This window comes from Pleurodeles waltl, chromosome 5, assembly GCF_031143425.1.
Source record: "Pleurodeles waltl isolate 20211129_DDA chromosome 5, aPleWal1.hap1.20221129, whole genome shotgun sequence".
In the NCBI taxonomy this organism is placed as follows: domain Eukaryota; kingdom Metazoa; phylum Chordata; class Amphibia; order Caudata; family Salamandridae; genus Pleurodeles; species Pleurodeles waltl.
Window position 1 is genome coordinate 438,105,559 of NC_090444.1, and position 17,706 is coordinate 438,123,264.

Genomic DNA, 17,706 nt, shown 5'->3' on the forward strand with positions numbered 1-17,706 from the left:
CGCAAGGTTTTGCGCACTGAACTGTAGATCGTTCAAGGATCAGTGGGAATTGTTGCCACAAACCGAAAATGACATGTTTGAACCTCGCATTAAGGGTGGTTGATACACTAGATGAGCTAAAAACACTACAGGGTCGTGCTAGCAAAGAGGAAAAACGCTCCTGGCAGAGAATGCAATGTGTACAAAGAACTGATGACTTATCGGTCTCAGAAGAAGGGAAACTGGTTTTGTCAAACAGTCTTCTGTCACAATTTGCAAGGCTTTACCATGGACAGGCTCATCTTGGGAGAGATGCAGTGATCAGGTCATTCAAGATTGATTGGTTTAACCCAAAATTCAGACATGCCGCAGAGGTTACTTGTCACAGGTGCATCATCTGTCAACAGATGAATGCCGGAAAAGGGACTGTGGTTACTCTGAGCCTCATAGGGAGAGCTGGCGGTCCATTTAGCAAGATGCAAATGGATTTCATTGAAATGCCTGTTTGTGGAGGACTTTAGTACGTGTTGGTGATTGTGTGTGTTTTCAGCCACTGGATTGAAGCTCACCCCACACGTAGAAATGACAGTATCACAGTTGCAAAACTGCTGCTTAGGGAATTAATACCCAGGTTTGGGTTTCCAGTCTCTATAGAATCAGATAGGGGCAGACACTTCGACAATGAGGTGATTACGCTCTTGTGTGCTGCATTAGACATTGAACAGAAGCTGCATTGTAGCCCTGCATTGTAGTCCTGCATTGTAGTCCTGAAGCCTCAGGACTAGTAGAACAAATGAATGGTACCTTGAAGTCGAGAATGGCAAAAATATGCGCAGCTACCAATATGAAATGGCCAGATGCATTGCCCTTAGTGCTGATGTCGATGAGGAACACCCCTGATAAGAAGACAGGATTATCACCCCACAAAATCCTTATGGGCAGAGCTATGAGGCTGCCCGCAGTACCTGCCAATGCTCTTGTGAATATCACGGATGATATGGTGTTGGACTACTGCAAAGGTTTGGCTGATGTGGTTCGCTCTTTTTCTCACCAGGTGGAAGCTAACACATTGCCACCGATCAGTGATCCAGGTCACACCCTGCAAGCCGGTGACTGGGTGGTTGTCAAGAAGCACGTGAGAAAGTCGTGTTTGGAACCACGCTGGAAGGGGCCATATCAAGTAATACTGACAACAACCGCTGCTGTGAAAAGTGCAGACGTTCCAAACTGGATACATGCCAGTCACACAAAGAAGGTAACGTGTCCAACTGATGAGGAACTTGAAGTTTTCGACTCAACAGTTCCAGAGAGGGAAGTCTCAAGGCCTGAAAATAGCCAAGAAGGAACTGAGACTGCAGGAGAGCCCACTGAGAACAGCCTAGTCCCTCAAACAGTAAACGAGTTTGAGAGAGGTGACAACGTGCCTATCTCAGTAGAGGCAGCAGGAGAACTAAATCAAGGAAAGTTTCTCCCAGAAGCAGACAAATACGGGTTAGAGCTTGAACCCGTTACAGATCCAGAAGAAGAAGGGGAAATAGTAGAAAGAGATCAAAGTACACTGGCATCCCCCGAGCCAGTTGCAGGTCCATCAAGAGAAAACACCATAGCACAAGAGGAGGGTGCTGTTCAGAGTCCTGAAAGGTCAAGCAGGAAAAAGACGCATAAGGGAGATAACTGGCCAGAGAAACAGGCTGCGAAAGAAAGGATCGTACCAGGAGAAACAATAACAGAAGAAACTGATACATCCCGAATAGAGGATCTAAGTGAAGGAGAATTGCAAGGCGAACGCAGATTGAAAAGAAAGAGAACCGCAAATAGAAGGTACGCAGGTCCTGAATGGGCATATGCAACAACATCTGAATGGCAACAAGATTTCTTAGCATTCTGTTTTGATCGTGAAGTACCAGGCCAATACTAAGGTACCTGAAATAACTCAAAGAAAGAGACTTTGTTAAAAATCGAAAACTGAAAAGCTAAAGAAAAGAGACTTATGAATTACCGGATGCGACACTGATAACCTGATTTGACTTTGAGAACCCGATTATGACAAGCTGCTAACCTAATTTGTAAAAGGGTCCTGGAGAGAGTGAAACACTAAGTACACGCAGAGAGAAAGAGACTTTTGTATCAAGAAAAAAAAAAAAAGAGAGTTTTATATCGTCCTCAAGTTGATTATTGTTTTGCTATCTGATTCTTTACAGACATGGCTTATAATAGAGGTAGTAACAAAAAGGGTAAAGTGTGTGGTTGGTTGAGTCTTATAATAGGTATTGTGTGTGCAATAATAATTGTAGATGTGATTGTGGGAATGCTGTGGTTGGATAAGAAAGTGACTAACAATGTTTCAAAACCTGAGACTACAACACTAACACCGTGAGAAAAGTTTGAGCAGGACACAAAACACTTGCATGAGGTAACTAACTCAAAAGGGGAACTTTCCACTAATGTCTTCTATCGCTTGCTGAATGAGTATGTTGAGACCATGGATGCAAAAAACTGTTATGTGTGCGCAAAGATTCCTTCATCAGTACAAGAAGGGGTCACCTATCATAGTCTTCCTTTAACTTACGGGATACGCTGTAGTTTGCTATTAACAAGATTCTATAATCAGGAGCATGTGCAATATTTTTATTCAAATCTGGATGTGGTGTTTTCTTTTGATTGAGTTCCTGAACAAATTAGCTAAGGAGCATAGTATAAAGTTAGTTTACATTTGGGACAGCTTATGCACACCGCAACAATCTGACTTGCTTATTGACACCTGTAGAGAAAAGCTTCTTAGATCACACTGATGATAGACGCAAAGCATTGAAGGAAAGATTAGAAAAGGGGCTAGAAAAACGCACCTATGCAAATGATTATGCTTATACTGCAATAAAGACATAAGGCAAATTAGCTATAGATGCATTGCATGTAGGAAGGCTTTGTGTATATATAGGCCAAAATCTGAACATGACACTATTTGTGGGATCGAGTGAATGCAGACATGTGTTTTTGTTTCAGAGTAAATGGACATTCATGTTAAATGGACAGGATCCAGCGATCCCTGGGATTTATTATATCTGTGGACTTAATGCTTATTACCGTCTCCCTAAGGGATGGTATGGGACATGTTATTTGGGAATAGTTTTCCCAAAGATTTACCAGATTGATGACTTAAAGCAAATACCTAAAACGTCTGAATTACAACATGCTAGACAAAAATGAGAGACAGCAGCTGCTGTCGTTGGAGACATATTTGGAGCCATAATTCCTTCAGTAGGGGTTATCTTAAACTCCATAAGGATTCAAAAGTTGTCTACTATTGTGGATAACATGCTGACAAATTTTACAGGGGCTATACTCCTGATGGATACTGAACTTGCTGCGGAAAGAGCTATGACTCTTCAAAATCGGCTTGCTTTAGACATTCTTTTAGCAAAGAGTGACGGAGTCTGCAAGATGCTCAATGAGCGTCATTGTTGCTCATATATACCTGACAATAGTACAAAGATTAGAGGTATGCTGACTAACCTAAGTAAAGATAGTGCAGATTTGAAGGATTTAAAGGAACCTGGAGTGTGGGAGAAATTAGGTAAAGGAATTGCCAGAGTGGGGAGCTGGTTTAGTAATATTTGGAACAGGGTACTTGCAAAAATATTAGGGGGTCTATTAATTGTTCTGGCCTGTCTATTAGGATTATGGGGAGCATGCAAAATTAATGATAAAATTAAAAGAAATTGGACAAAGAGGACTAAGAAAAACGAAGAAAGTGAAAGGGAGAAAATGTTTAATGAAATTTGGGAAAGTTCCCACAAGGGACAAGATGTTGAAATGCGCATCATGCGTAAAGTGAAAAATTAAGTGAAAAGTCAAAGGGAAAGTTTTGTGTGATGACGAACGTCATCGGAGGAGGGACTGAGAGAGCGTAGCTTATATAATCCATTTTAACATAAATGTTTATGAATTAATGTGTGATAATGCTGCATAGAAACTGTAATAGTAATTTTGCTTAAACGTGCACCTGAAATGTGACCACGGGGAGTGGCTGCCAATATATACGTAGACTAATAATGATGACTAAAATGTTTATATTATGTCTAAATAAGTTTGTACTAATGATTGCATTATTGAATCTGTGCTGAAATCCTTATAGGCCTTAAGTTAACATGAGCCGAAGCTTAGCTGTTTGGCTCTCATATTAAATGCATTTTTCTATTTTGCAGTATGCCGACTCACAAAAGGACACGACCCCGTATGTTCTTTTTCTTCAAACTAAAGACGAATGTAATCATGTTAGATCCGTTCTCATAGCTTCTTTCTTGCTTGCAGAATAAATGTTAAAATTAAAATGAAACAGTGTAGGTTAATGTAATGTACAAGGTCATTCAAACCAGTGAAAACAATGGACTTACTGACCAAAAGATGTTACAGAAGGATGAAATCATACCGGATGTGACACCTCTGAAGACGTCAATTATGGAGACCAATCAAAGACTTGTAAAATAATATGGGGCGAGGAGTTAGGTGACCTAATGTATTTTCTGATAGGTGGAAGATAGTGGGGTATAACAAATGTCCAATAGAATTTTGGGGGAATGTACAACGAAAAAGGGATAAAAACCCATGTCACGGGGAGTCATTTAGGTGGGTTAGGGAATGCTATTGATTTTATCCAGAAACTTTGTCACTCTATTTGATGATTTGTTGGTTTACTTAAACCATCCTCGCCCTTAGATTATCCATTTTACACTTTACCTCCTTATGAGGGAAGTGCCCTTTTGCCCCTGAGCTGAGTTCTGACTGATGGCGATTTGACTGATGTCCTGAAGACAAAGACTGAACCTAATCTTTGGAGGGTAATTATGACAATGCAATTGTATTTTGTCTGTTTGCTTTTCCTTTCTGGGTACCAACTGCTTAGTTTTGACAGAGACCATAGCTAGATGTTTTCCAAATTGGTGTTCTAAATTGTTTTGCATGAAGCCCAACATGCGGATGCTAATCAGTGGTTAGGACAGGTGTTCACCAAATTGACGCAAATAGACAAACGACCGAATCTATGCTTTGTTGAACTGACGCGTTATTGATACTCTGCTAAATTGATCTATGTTCACGCTGTGTTATGTTCTGATGTTTGTGATTCTCGCTCTAATGAAATCTTACCAAACGTGCCATATCGTGACTATGCTTTTATGTTTTTTGGTTTTGAGATTGACGCACCTGCTATTAGATTTGTAACCAATAGGGAATAAAACTCATAAAATTCTACTAAATTTGTATGGTTATTCATGACTGAAAGGTCATGGTAGTGTTTTGAATTTATTAATGACTTTGACTAAAGTGAAATGTATTGTTGTGATAAATATTGATGACATCATAGACGTATTGATTGACATATTGATTAGCTATCTCGTCCTAAGGTGTCTCTCAACTGGGTTAAAAGATTCATTGGCCTAAAACGAGTCCTGATGTGTAATAAATCATCATAAAGGGACGCGTTATCACAGGTAGTCCGGAGTCACACTCTGACTAAATGATCATATGTTTCTTAGCTAACCTCTCCACCTAGACAAAGTTATTAGCTGCTTTCTGAATCTGTGCGAGGTGAGCAGCTGATGCCAGCAGTGGCATGTTAGAAATAGTACCAACATTCTAGAAAGGATTGTCATTTGAACTGCATTCAGCCTCCACGGCCAGGATAGCCCCAAACCTGATGTGCCAGACTTGAAGGTCTTTCTGTATGTCGACCAATAGCAGTGTAAAATGAGCCTATGTCAGAGAAGCATCAACCCATTCAAATAGGAATACTGCATGCGGGGCCAGTGAGCCATGGGTAGTGAAATATTCATCATTCAAGACTTCTGTAAATGTAAATCCCAAGATCTTGCCCCAAGAGCCACACTCCTCTATCAAGGGAGGCAGAGAGAAAGAACTGGTTCCGTGACTGCAACCAGCATACACGGATAGCTTGTGTATGTATTCCTTTAATTGAATTGTTACACCAAATTCTCTCTGCAAGCAATTCAACTGTAGCATAAACAATAGCAGGGGCAGGAGGGCAGCTGATCTTAATGACAGCTTTAATTGCATTATAACTTGCCAAAACTGCTTCCAAAGCAAAATTCCTAGAAATAGTCAATCACTTTCTCAGCATCAAGCAATGGAAGAAGAGCTTGTTTACAGGCTTGTGAAATTTACCAAAAGCCTGATATTCTTGGCTATTTCCCTGAGATTCGCCAGGTATAAAATGTAATTGATCTGGATCTATGAGACCCAGGAGTAAGAAGGCTAAGCCTGTTCATCAGTATAGCTGTGTAGATTTTTACATTAATGTTCATAAAGAAATTGGTCTGGAAGAGTCATATAAAGCTTTATCATTCCTGGGGGGGTGTGGCCAACATGGTGACCGGAGCGGCAGGATAATTCTGCAGCTCCGTGCCTGGCCCACAATATCATCCTGTGTGCGGCGCCCATCGCCCTCCCGGAGGACGGTGCCGCCCGCCTAACATCTCGGCATCATCGCCTGATGCAGCGACCCTCTTGGTGACGCCGGGGTCACATCGAAACCTGTGGAGGAGCTGGCGGCCTTCCAAGTCGACGCCCGCGGCCGGTGAGCTCACTACCCGGGGCTGTGTGCCGGCGCCGCCCCCAGACTTCTGGCTCCCGGCGCGGCTCTGGGGGGACCCGCGGCGACCAGCAGTGCAACGGCGGCGCTGGGACTCCTCAGCCTGCGGGGCTCCCTCGACAGCAGGGACATACTCCTCAACGATCTTACCGGACCGCAAAAGTAACTGTAACTGTGGCCCCCCATGGCGCTGGAACACGACTTTTGTCACGAGCACAGCCTGATGGATCAGAGGCCCTTAAAGGCACACTCACCTTAAAGAAGTAGACGCCCTGGGTGCTGTGGTGTCGAGGGGGCGCCCAGGCCTGTTGGTTAGACGGGGGCTGTACCCCATTCGGCAACACGGATCGGGTTGCGGCGTGTGGGGGGCTCGATCTTCCCCCTTTTAGGCCTGGTCATGCGAAGTGGGCAACGGTGAAGTGGGAAGGCTGAAAACTCCACCCATGACTTTCCTGCATGGGCAGATGCACGGCGTTGCCCCCTGGCCCTCGCCGACGCTTTCAACCTCGGCCGGCTCCAGCGCCGTGGTCCCATGGCGCTCACTGAAAATCTCAACGGGCGCACCAACTGCCTTACCCGCACGCTGCAAGCTTCACAACCTGTTCGCATCGGCATTCTGGCATTGAGCTGGGCATCTGGGCTCTACTGGCGGAGAGGTCGGAGACAGGACGGTGGTTCTTGGCGGAACGAGTGCCCCACCCGGGCTGCACTGAGCGGCCAGAAGCGGACCATCACCGGACATCTGTTGACAATATTGGCACTGACATTGCTTTTGACCTGGAATCCTCGGGAGCACTGGGTATTGAGCTGCCCCCTCTGGCGAGGAGTACCACACATGGCATCTGGCCCATCCAGGATCTGTGGACTATCGAGAGCGGTGTGAGCCACCTGGCGTGGATCAGTTAGATACCAACTGGGGCCAAAACAACAAGACGGAGTGGGTAAACAGTGAATCTAAACCGACGCCAATATCAGAAAAGGACACGCAACCCCCTCCTGACTCACAGTCTAAGCGAACTAAGGGACGAGCTGAAGGAACCTCGAAGTCGTGGACAATCGCTCCCGGCAAACAACTGACCGGTAAAGTTGGCGTAACACACTATTGTAGAATAGCGCGGAAATCATGGTCAAACCAAAACACCCCAAGACGGGGTCCACTGGAGAAGGTGATCCTCCCCAACCGTCCTGCCATGGGGACTCGCAATCGCTTACACAGCTACAGTTGAATGAAACATTACGCACGCACTCCCTTCAATTTGATAAAATTATGCAAGCAATAATGGACACTAAATCCTCGTTAGAGGGGAAAATAGACGCTGCAGTACAGGAAGTCTCATTGCTGCGAGCTGACCACCGCAAATTAACTGGTAGGGTACACGACAATGAAACGTCACTGAAAACTATTCAGCCCGTAGTGGAAGAAATGAGAACTAGAATGCAAAAAATGGAACTAGACATAACTCAACTACAACGTAGGGCTGAGGAAGCTGAGGGTCGTTCCAGACGGAATAATATCAGATTCCTCGGAATCCCTGAGAGAATCGAACTTCCTAAGGCAGAGGTGTTCTTAGAGGCCTGGTTGAGGAACACACTTAAAGAGAAGTACTCCACCACAACACCGGTGATTGAAAGAGCACACAGAATCCCGGGCAGGCCACCTAGGCCGGAAGCACCGCCCGACCACTAATAGCTTGTTTCTTGAATTATAGGGATAGAGACTTGGTCCTTCAACACTTCAGAACGGCTGACCAGATCATGATGGAGAACAGCAGGGTAACAGCCTACCCTGATTACACAATGGAGGTACAAAGTAGGAGAATCGCGTACAGCAAGATCAAGCAGCTGCTACGAGAGAAAGGCATCACTTACTCCCTCATGTTTCCAGCACGACTGCGCATCGTTATGGACGAGAAAACCTTAATGTTCCCCACTCCTGAAGATGCATGGACCTGGATACATGCTAAGGGATTGGCCGACCCAGCAGGGGATGACGCGGTTTCCGGTGAGTGGTCCATAGCTAACTCCAGAAAAAAGAAAAAAAGCACCAAAACATCTGCCCGCCCCACAAAAGCGCAAATGGCATTGGACGGTGCGCAAATATTAAAAGACACAAATTCATTCGCCCGTGGGATGCTGGACTCAAGGAGTGAAACGGACACCAATGACACTGCCTCACATGGGGGAGATACAAGCCCATCCCCCTCCCCGTTGCGGGTGGACCCGGACCTCACGCCGCGATTGGCAGACGAACTTTAAAGGGGTGGAGTTGCCATTCGTGGCCCCTCGCCGTCGGCATCAGCAACTAAGGTGCTGCATGACACCAACATCGGGACCCTCGCCCCGAGATCCACAGCGAATAGCAGCTATTATTATGAGTAACTACAACTGAATCCTCGTAAACTGTACAAAGGCGAATGGGTCTGCAGAAGACTGAAATATCCTGCAGGTGGGCCACCCAAGGGCTAGACATCAAGTGGGGCTGGGGGGGGGGGGGTTGCCTGGGGCGGGGCCGGGGAAGTGGGAAGGGGTGGGCGTGATGGGTACAGATCCGATAGCTCCCTGCGCCTAACCATAACACAATGAATAAGAAACCTAGTTATAACCTCATAACTTGGAATGTGAAGGGCATGGCCGGGACCAGCAAACGTCATAGAATACATGCGTACCTAAAACGCCACCACATACATATAGCAATACTACAGGAAACACACATTACACCCACAGAGGCTGCTCGGCTAGAAAAGTGCTGGTTGGGCTCAATATATAGCGCTGGCGATTCCTCCTTCGCCAGAGGGGTGCTGATCTGGATAGCGCCAGGTGTCCCTTATACAGTACAACACTGCACAAAAGATAAGGAGGGCAGGTTTATACAACTAAGGGGCTTACTGGATGGGGAGGAACTTGTGATAAATGGACTATATGTACCGAACATCAAGCAAGGTGAATTCTTACAAACCAAGACCTCTCAATTAACCAATGATCTAACTTCATCATGCATATGGGGGGGGGGGGGGACATGAACTGTGTCACACATATAGATAAGGATAGATCACATCCCCCGCTAGTGGCCGCTCCAATAATGAAAAACTCCCAAATGCTGGGCGCATGGATGGAAGAACGTCGACTGATCAACATATGGAGACACATGCATCCACACGAAAATGTGTACTCCTATTATTCCCCAGTACACTTATTACATACCCGTATAGACCTCATCCTCACCTCACAGAATATAACGCATAAAATAACAAGAGCGGAGTACTCCACTAGGGTAATCTCAGACCACTGCCCACTCATAGTACAAATAATTTGGGGAAGGCCCCGCTCATGCATTCCCACCTGGCGACTGCAAACGCAATTATTACAAGACCCCCCTTTTAGGAAGGACATTGCTACACACATCTCAGCATATTTCAGATCGAATGAAGGGACGGCCACCTCAAGAGCCATCGAATGGGATGCACATAAGACAGTCATAAGAGGGGTATGCATATCAACCACAGTGGGAGTCCGGCAAACGCTAATGCGTGAACTCCGAGCATTGGAACAAGAAATTCAAATAGCTGAGGGCGAGTTTACTAAAGATGCCACAACAGTGACTAAGCTCACTAACTTGCGCACTAAATGGTCCGAGACAGACAGTCGCCTCGGACACTTCGACTATCGACATCATATGGCCCGCACGCATGCGGAGGGCGACAGATCCGGTAAACTATTAGCGTGGCTCATAAAGAGTGAACACCGGAACGCCCCTATAGGCGCTATCCGCCTGGAAACAGGTCGTATAGTCAATACTCAGGTTGAGATAAATAATGCCTTCAAAGAGTATTATAGCTTGTTGTACCAGGCACGGCCTCCACCCACTAAGACCCATTTAGAAGAATTCTTCAGCGATATAACTCTAAGCAGCCTAACAGCTGCTCAAACTATAGAACTGGACAGCCCGATTGAGATAGCTGAAATCCAACGTGCGCTGCTACAGTTGACACATGGCAAAGCACTCGGCAGCGATGGCATTCCCATAGAATACTACAGCACGTTCCAATCTCAGATTCTAGCCCCATATCTAGCAATGCTAAAGGAAGCGCTGGAACGGGGCCAGTTCCCTGAAACATGCAGTGAGGCTTTGATAGCAGTTTTACCAAAGGCAGGCCGTGATCCCTTAGATGTTCGCTCATACAGGCCATTATCACTACTAAACACTGATTGCAAATTACTCGGAAAAATACTAGCTAACCGCCTGCTTCCCTATGTGTCAGAGCTGGTACACCAGGATCAGGCAGGCTTCATTCCCGGCCGCAACACATTCAGCAATATCAGGAATTTACTGCGTTTAATGAGAAACTCCCCAGTAGAGGGCAGACACCAGGTGGCAGTATCATTGGACATAGAAAAAGCATTTGATACGCTGGGTTGGCCTTTCTTAACAGAAACACTCATGCGGATGGGGTTCGGGCAAGTGTACATTGGTTGGGTGAGAACATTATACACTGACCCAACGGCTAGGGTTAAGACGGGTGATACGGTCTCCGAACAATTCTACATTGGTAGGGGCACCAGACAGGGATGCCCGCTTTCACCATTATTATTTGCATTAGCCATTGAGCCTCTGGCCGCCCGCCTTCGCATAATGGCCCCCACGTGGGGTGTCTTGGATGGCCAGAAGCACCAGATAGTATCCTTATATGCGGATGATGCGCTGATCTTCCTACGAGATCACGTGAGGGCCCTGCTGGGTCTGCTGGAGCTCCTGGGAAAATTTTGCTCGGTTGCCGGATTAACAGTGAATTGGACAAAATCCTGCATATTCCCTATGCGCCCGGTCCCTGAGGCACTGAGAACACCGACGGGTCCGGGAGGCTTGAAATGGTGCTATACAACATTTAAATATTTAGGGGTAAACATGTACCATGACAGTCTAGATCTCAGGGATGATAACCTCGGCCAAGTGGTCAGATCAACGAGGGGCTCCCTGCCCTTCTGGTGCTCACTCCCACTGTCTCCTATGGGCAGAGTAGCTATCGCAAAGATGATAGTGTTACCCCGACTACTCTATTATTTTATGGCGCTACCCTTAATACTTCCGTGCTCCTTCTTTAAACTACTGAATACCTTACTAACGGACTTAATATGGGGCAATGGCCGCAGACGCGTTGCATTAACAAAGGTCCTCCTACCGCTTAGGTTGGGGGGACTGGGCGCCCCCAGATTTGAAGCGTACTACGCAGATGCCCAACTACAATGGATATCCACATGGGTTGGTAACCCAACCGGGCCCGAAACTCAGAGGGTGTTGCAGGATCTTGAAGGCACAGAGATAATGCAATACCTCATGAATCGTACTGATCCAGTGAATACTAGCAGTGTGCTGCTACACACTGCACACTGGGCCTGGGGCCGATACGCGTTGCAAAACGCAAAAGTCCCGCAGTACTCACCAAGGATCCCACTGCTGGCCCAACCGACATTAGCAAAAATAGCAGCCAAAGTGGGCCTGAATACATGGGGTAGCAGGGGCATACTTACACTAGGTGACATCTACCAGGACGGGCAACTTCAAACCTATGAAGCGTTGGCCGATAGGTTTGCGCTCGGCCGGGGGGGGGGGTTTCATAGCTTACGGTGCAGTTCGGCAGGTAGTGAGAGAGTGCTGGAGTAAAGGCAGCTTGGAACCGGATACCTCCCATCTGCTGCACGAACTGCTGGGAGGCATAAACACCCCATCAAGCATTTCAAATATATATAATATCATCGCCGCCCAGGCTGAACACAAACAGGATCAGGCAAAAAACAAATGGGACTGGATGCTACCGGAACCACTATCCCCTAACTCATGGGAACAAGCAAAGAAAATCACTCGCAGGTTTCACGCAACCCGCGCTTCCGATACACACAGTTTAATTATGTGCATCAGACTTATCTATCACCTCACCGCATAACACGTATGTTTCCCCGGTCACCGCAAACATGCCCCAGATGCGACACAGAAGAGGCCATATTCTACAACATGACACGGGAATGCCTCCCGATCCGGAACACATGGATAGAGATAATAACGTTGCTAGCGGAATGGACAAACACTACATTATCCCCTACTCCTGAGGTGTGCCTACTGGGCATAACACCTCACCCCAAGAAACGCAAATGCACATATAAATGCATTGCCTTGGCACTGGTGCTGTATAGACGCCTGATCGCCATGAAGTGGAAAGCCCCCGGTGCCCCCAGGGTGGCCCAGTGGCACGAAGAGGTAATTCGATGGACCAAAGCAGAAACACAGACATTGCAGAATCTACTGGATAGGGGTACACTAGTTAAAGGCCTGGAGGTTTGGAACTCGTTTTTGACAGCTGTAGAAAAAAAAGACGATGTGCATCCTCCCTGAACAAATGATAGGAGAGATTTGACATAATCGCAGTGGCCACAGTGTAACATTAATATGTGGGGCATTCGGGGCATGCAGGTGAGAGGGAGGGGGGAAGAAAAAGGAATAATATAAAGAAGAAAAAAAAATATTATTATTATTTTTTTAAATAATAATAATAAAGTAAATGAACCAGTATAAAATTGCGACGTCTTCTGCGCTTCCCCCTGGGCGCATTACGGGAGCCTTGTGGTGCGCTGGGGGGTACTAGGGCTGGGAGACCTTGGACCCCTCTGGTTCCCTCCTGCTGCGTCCCGTCCCTCATGCATAGCGCTCCACGGCCAGTGGTGGGCTGGTCCCCTGTGGTCGTGGGGTGGCCTGGCTGTGTGCTGATGAGTCGTAACGCGTGGAGGTTCGCGCAAATGTCATGCATGCCTCATGTGGATTGCCTCCTGACCCTCCCTGAGACTGGTTCCTCACCCTCCTGGGCCCTTCCTCTCCTCCACTGTTGGTCCCCTCCTTCTCCCCCACCGTTGTGTGTCTACTCAGCGTCTATCTTACTTTCTTTTCTCTATGCTTCTTGTCTCTTGAACAATTTCGCACATGTTTAATACAACTCGTACGTGAACGTGCAACTTGCGGAGCCCTATCCGGGCGTTGTTACACGCATACGAGGTTTGCGTTTTGCTCATACGTAATAATTATATGTGTAATGCACGCTGAAACATAATGTAATAGTTTGTATTCTACTTCAATGTGGCCACTTGGCAGATAAAACAATAAAAATATATTTTAAAAAAAAAAAAGCTTTATCATTCCTCCCCAGCTTGGGGATGATCAACACACTGGCTTCTCTCATTAAGAAGGCCACTGAGCCAGCCTCTGCAAAGGACTTATAAAGGCCAGTCAAGACAGGGGCCCACAGTATTACAGAAAGTATTGCAATATATAGCTCAAATTTTTCCACGTCCAGAGGATTTACCAATTTTTCATTTTGCTATGCTTTCAATAATCTCTTCCTAGAGATAATGTGGACTAGGTGTTCAGATTTCTCAGTTGTCAATGCAGGCAGTTGGATGTCTTAAGTGTGAGACTTGCCTGGAAGGGGAGCCTTGAGACACTGTTGAAAGTTCTCTACAGAACATACTGAAATTGCAACCTATGTCTTCCTCATGAAGGATGTCAGGTGTACCCTTCACGCCCCAGATTTTATATCTTGTGACCTCTATCTACAATTTGCAAGTCAGGAGTTAACCATCCCTATTTACCCCACTGTAGAATTTCCGTTTCAGTTTAAGCAAAGCGTGTTCAGCTTGGTCTACATCTATCACCTTCACTTGTGCCAACAGCTGTATGATTTGCTTCCACACTTCGCCTGCAGTAGTTTTTTTGTGTGTTTCCTCAAGTTCCCTTAGTTGCTATTTCTCCATCTAGGACATTAGTTCCCTCATGCTCAGATGAGATTCAGCACATCGTTTGCTCACTCTTGTGGAAGTTGACCTCTAATGACTGCTTTTAGAGCGTCCCAGACTGTATTGATCCTAATCTCCCCTGTATCATTTTTTTTTTTAGATCGTTTTGTATTGCCTTGTCCAAGTTGTCTCACAAACCTGTGTCTTTCAATACTTTGTTGAGTCTCCAGTGCCTATCTGTTGCAAGAGCAAATTGTTACACTATATTAAGCAGGACTGGTGCATAGTCCAAGAATAATTTGTGTCCAATATGAACAAGTTACTTAACTTTGGTAACGCCTTATCTGGTAGAGGCTGTCTAGCTGCAGATTCCTTACTTCATAATATCCCCGAATGACAGACTGGATCCAGCAGATTTTCAAGCAGTACCCCTCAGTGCCAGTAGGTGGTGTCGTTCGGCTCTGCTTCTGAGTCGTCCTCGCTGGATGTTAAGTGCGCGGTAACTATATAGGAATCACCTCGTGTACTGACATCAGTTACTTTTGTGACTTTCCACGCCAGGAGTGTGGAGCGACGATGAGAACTGACATAGGTATAGAAAAGGCTAAGGCCCTGAACAGGGTTCCTCTTACACCTTAACCAGTTTGAGGAGCAGGGAGGTAGGGAGGGTTGGTATGGAATCTGTGGCTAGATACAGTCCGTAACAGCTAAGGCATTACCGAAGTCAAGTAACTTGTTAATCTGATAGAGACTTCTAGCAGCAGATTCCTTACATTAAAATAGATACCCAAGAAATACATTCTAAGAGAGGGGCCTGCGATCCCAATTAGATAAAAAAAATCCTACAGGGCTGAATAGTCACGGCACTATTACTATCCAGGCAGTAATGCTTTGTGAACATGTACAGTGATATCTGCGTTGCCGCCTGACAGATATCCAGGAGAGGAATGCTGCATGCTAATGCAGTAACCACAGTCTTGGCTCAAGAAGAGTGAGCCCGCAAGTGGTCAGTGGGCTGCTTCTTGGCCAATGCGTAGCAAATGTCCCCTTTCTATACAGCCTTCCCTTCTTTGGCTTTGACACAGCCCACGAAGAGTTGATCAACCACCCGGAACTCTTGTGCGATCAAGATAGAATCATGTCAAGGCTCTTTTTGGGTCCAGGTGGTGGAGTTTCTTCTCCTATTTGGAGGGTTCAGGCAGAGAAAAGAAGGTAGACCGGGTAATGCTCTGGCCTACAAGGATGGGAATGACGATCTTCGGAAAGAAGGAGATAAGTGTCCGGAGGACCAGTCTGTCTGGGTAAAAAAGGTGTAGGGAAGGTGCACAGAGAGGGCATGCAATTCAGTGACCTTCCTTGCTGATGTAATGGCCACGCAGAAGGGCTGTTTTAGTGGTCAGCAACCGAAGAAGGCAACGTGGCAATGATCTGAATGGTGCACATATCAGGAATATTAGAACAAGGTTGAGGTCCGACTGAAGCATGGTAAATGGTGTAGGGGAAAACGTACTGCAGACCTTTAGGACCCTGGCTACAACAGAGGATTTGAAAAGAGAAGGTTGGTCCACCAACTGTAAGAATGCAGAGATTGCAGAAAGATGCCCTTTGACAGGGCCAATAACAGAGCCCTAATGGGCCAAAGATAAGGCAAACAAAAGAGCCTTGAATAATGGCGCTGAAAAGAATTCAAACGTTGCAGGAAGCACATCACAACATAAACTTATCCGAATGACAGGTTATACCAACCTGGTAGACGGATTCCTGGTTGTCACAATAACATCACAGACTCCATGCAGAAGGTGGAAAGCTGTCAACTGCCGTCGCTCAATCTCTATGCATGCAGATGGAAGGTTGCGCCGTTTTGGGTGGAGAACCCTGCCCTGCTGCTGCAACAGAAGATCCTCCCAAAGAAGCAGCCTGACTGGAGGACCGCTGGTCATGCTCAACAGCTCAGGATATCAGACTCCCCGTGCCCAATCCGGAGCCACAAGAATGACTTGGACCTGGTTGTCTTGTGAACTCTCTGGGGAGGAGTGGTATTGGTGGAATGGTGTACAGGAGGCCAGAGCTGCATTAGAGACAAAAAGCATCTCCGAGCAAGAGTTGCCTTGGAAACACAGCACACAAAACTGCTGACTTTGCATATTCTCTGCGGAGGCGAACAGATCTAACCAAGTCTCTCCAAACTGTTGACACATTGTACTACCCTCCAAATGAAGACGCTGTTCGTGATCCCCTAGGCATCTTTGTCTGAGTTTGTCTGTTCAGTCATTCAGAGATAACGCCAGATGCTGAACCACCAGGGAAATGCCCTGACGTCCAGTCCTGTCCAGAGGCGCTGGGTCTCTTGACACAGTGTCCATGACTTCATCCCACCCTATTTGTTGTAGTACCACATGGCGGTGGTGTTGTCCTTGATCACCTGCATCAGCCTTCCCTTAATTCATGGAAGAAAAGCTTTTAATTCCAAGCCCATCCTTGGAAGCTCAATCAGGTTTATAAGGAGCTGGAAATCGCCAGAGACCAAAGTCCTCTGATCTCCACCTCTCCCAGGTGGCTACCTCAGCCCAGGAGTGATGCATCTGTCATTAGCATTAGATATGATTGGGAAAGGGAGAGGGGTCTGCCACTGACCAAATTGCGGTTTGTTAGCAACCACTGCAGATCTTTTGCAGTTCCCTCCTAGATCTGGACCATGTCGGAGTGATTATTCTTGTGCTGCGCACACTGGGCCTTCAGATTCTACTGCAGAGCCCGCAAATGCTAGTGGGCATGTGTCATCAATAGGATGCAGGGGGGCATGAGGCCCAACAGCCTCAGAGTCAGTCTCACCAAAATCCAGGATAGAGACTGAAACATCAGAATCCTAGCCTGAATATCCTGGACTCACCACTGTGGTTATAAACCCGAAACGGCACTGTGTCCAGAACTGCTCCGATGAAAGGGAGCGTCTGAGTGGTAGTCAGGTGTGACTTTGGCATGTTGATAGTGAACCCCAGCAACTGCCGGAGGTTTGCCATAGTATGAAGGTGGGTGACAACTGCCTGTGGCAAGCCCGCTTTCAACAGCCAGTCATTGAGGTAGGGGAAAACGGAAATCCCCCACCTCCACAGATGAGCTGGGACCTTCCTTAATTACCTTAGTGAACACCTGAGGGGAGCTGGTAAGGCTGAAAGATAGCACAGCAAACTGAAAGTGCTCTTGGCTAACTGTGAACTGCAGATAGTGCCTGTGGGCCAGCAGGACGGGGACGCAGAAATAAGTGTCTTGCAAGTTCAATGCTACTATCTAGTCTCCCAGGACTAGGGCAGTGAGCATGAGCATTTTGAACTTCTTCTTGTTCA

At 46.5% G+C, this 17,706-nt stretch overlaps 1 protein-coding gene across 7 annotated transcripts in view; it reads right to left on the reverse strand.

Moving 5' to 3' along the window:
• Nucleotides 1-17,706, reverse strand: part of WDPCP (WD repeat containing planar cell polarity effector) — a 2,103,513-nt gene that overhangs the window by 1,194,603 nt on the left and 891,204 nt on the right. The window lies entirely within an intron of this gene.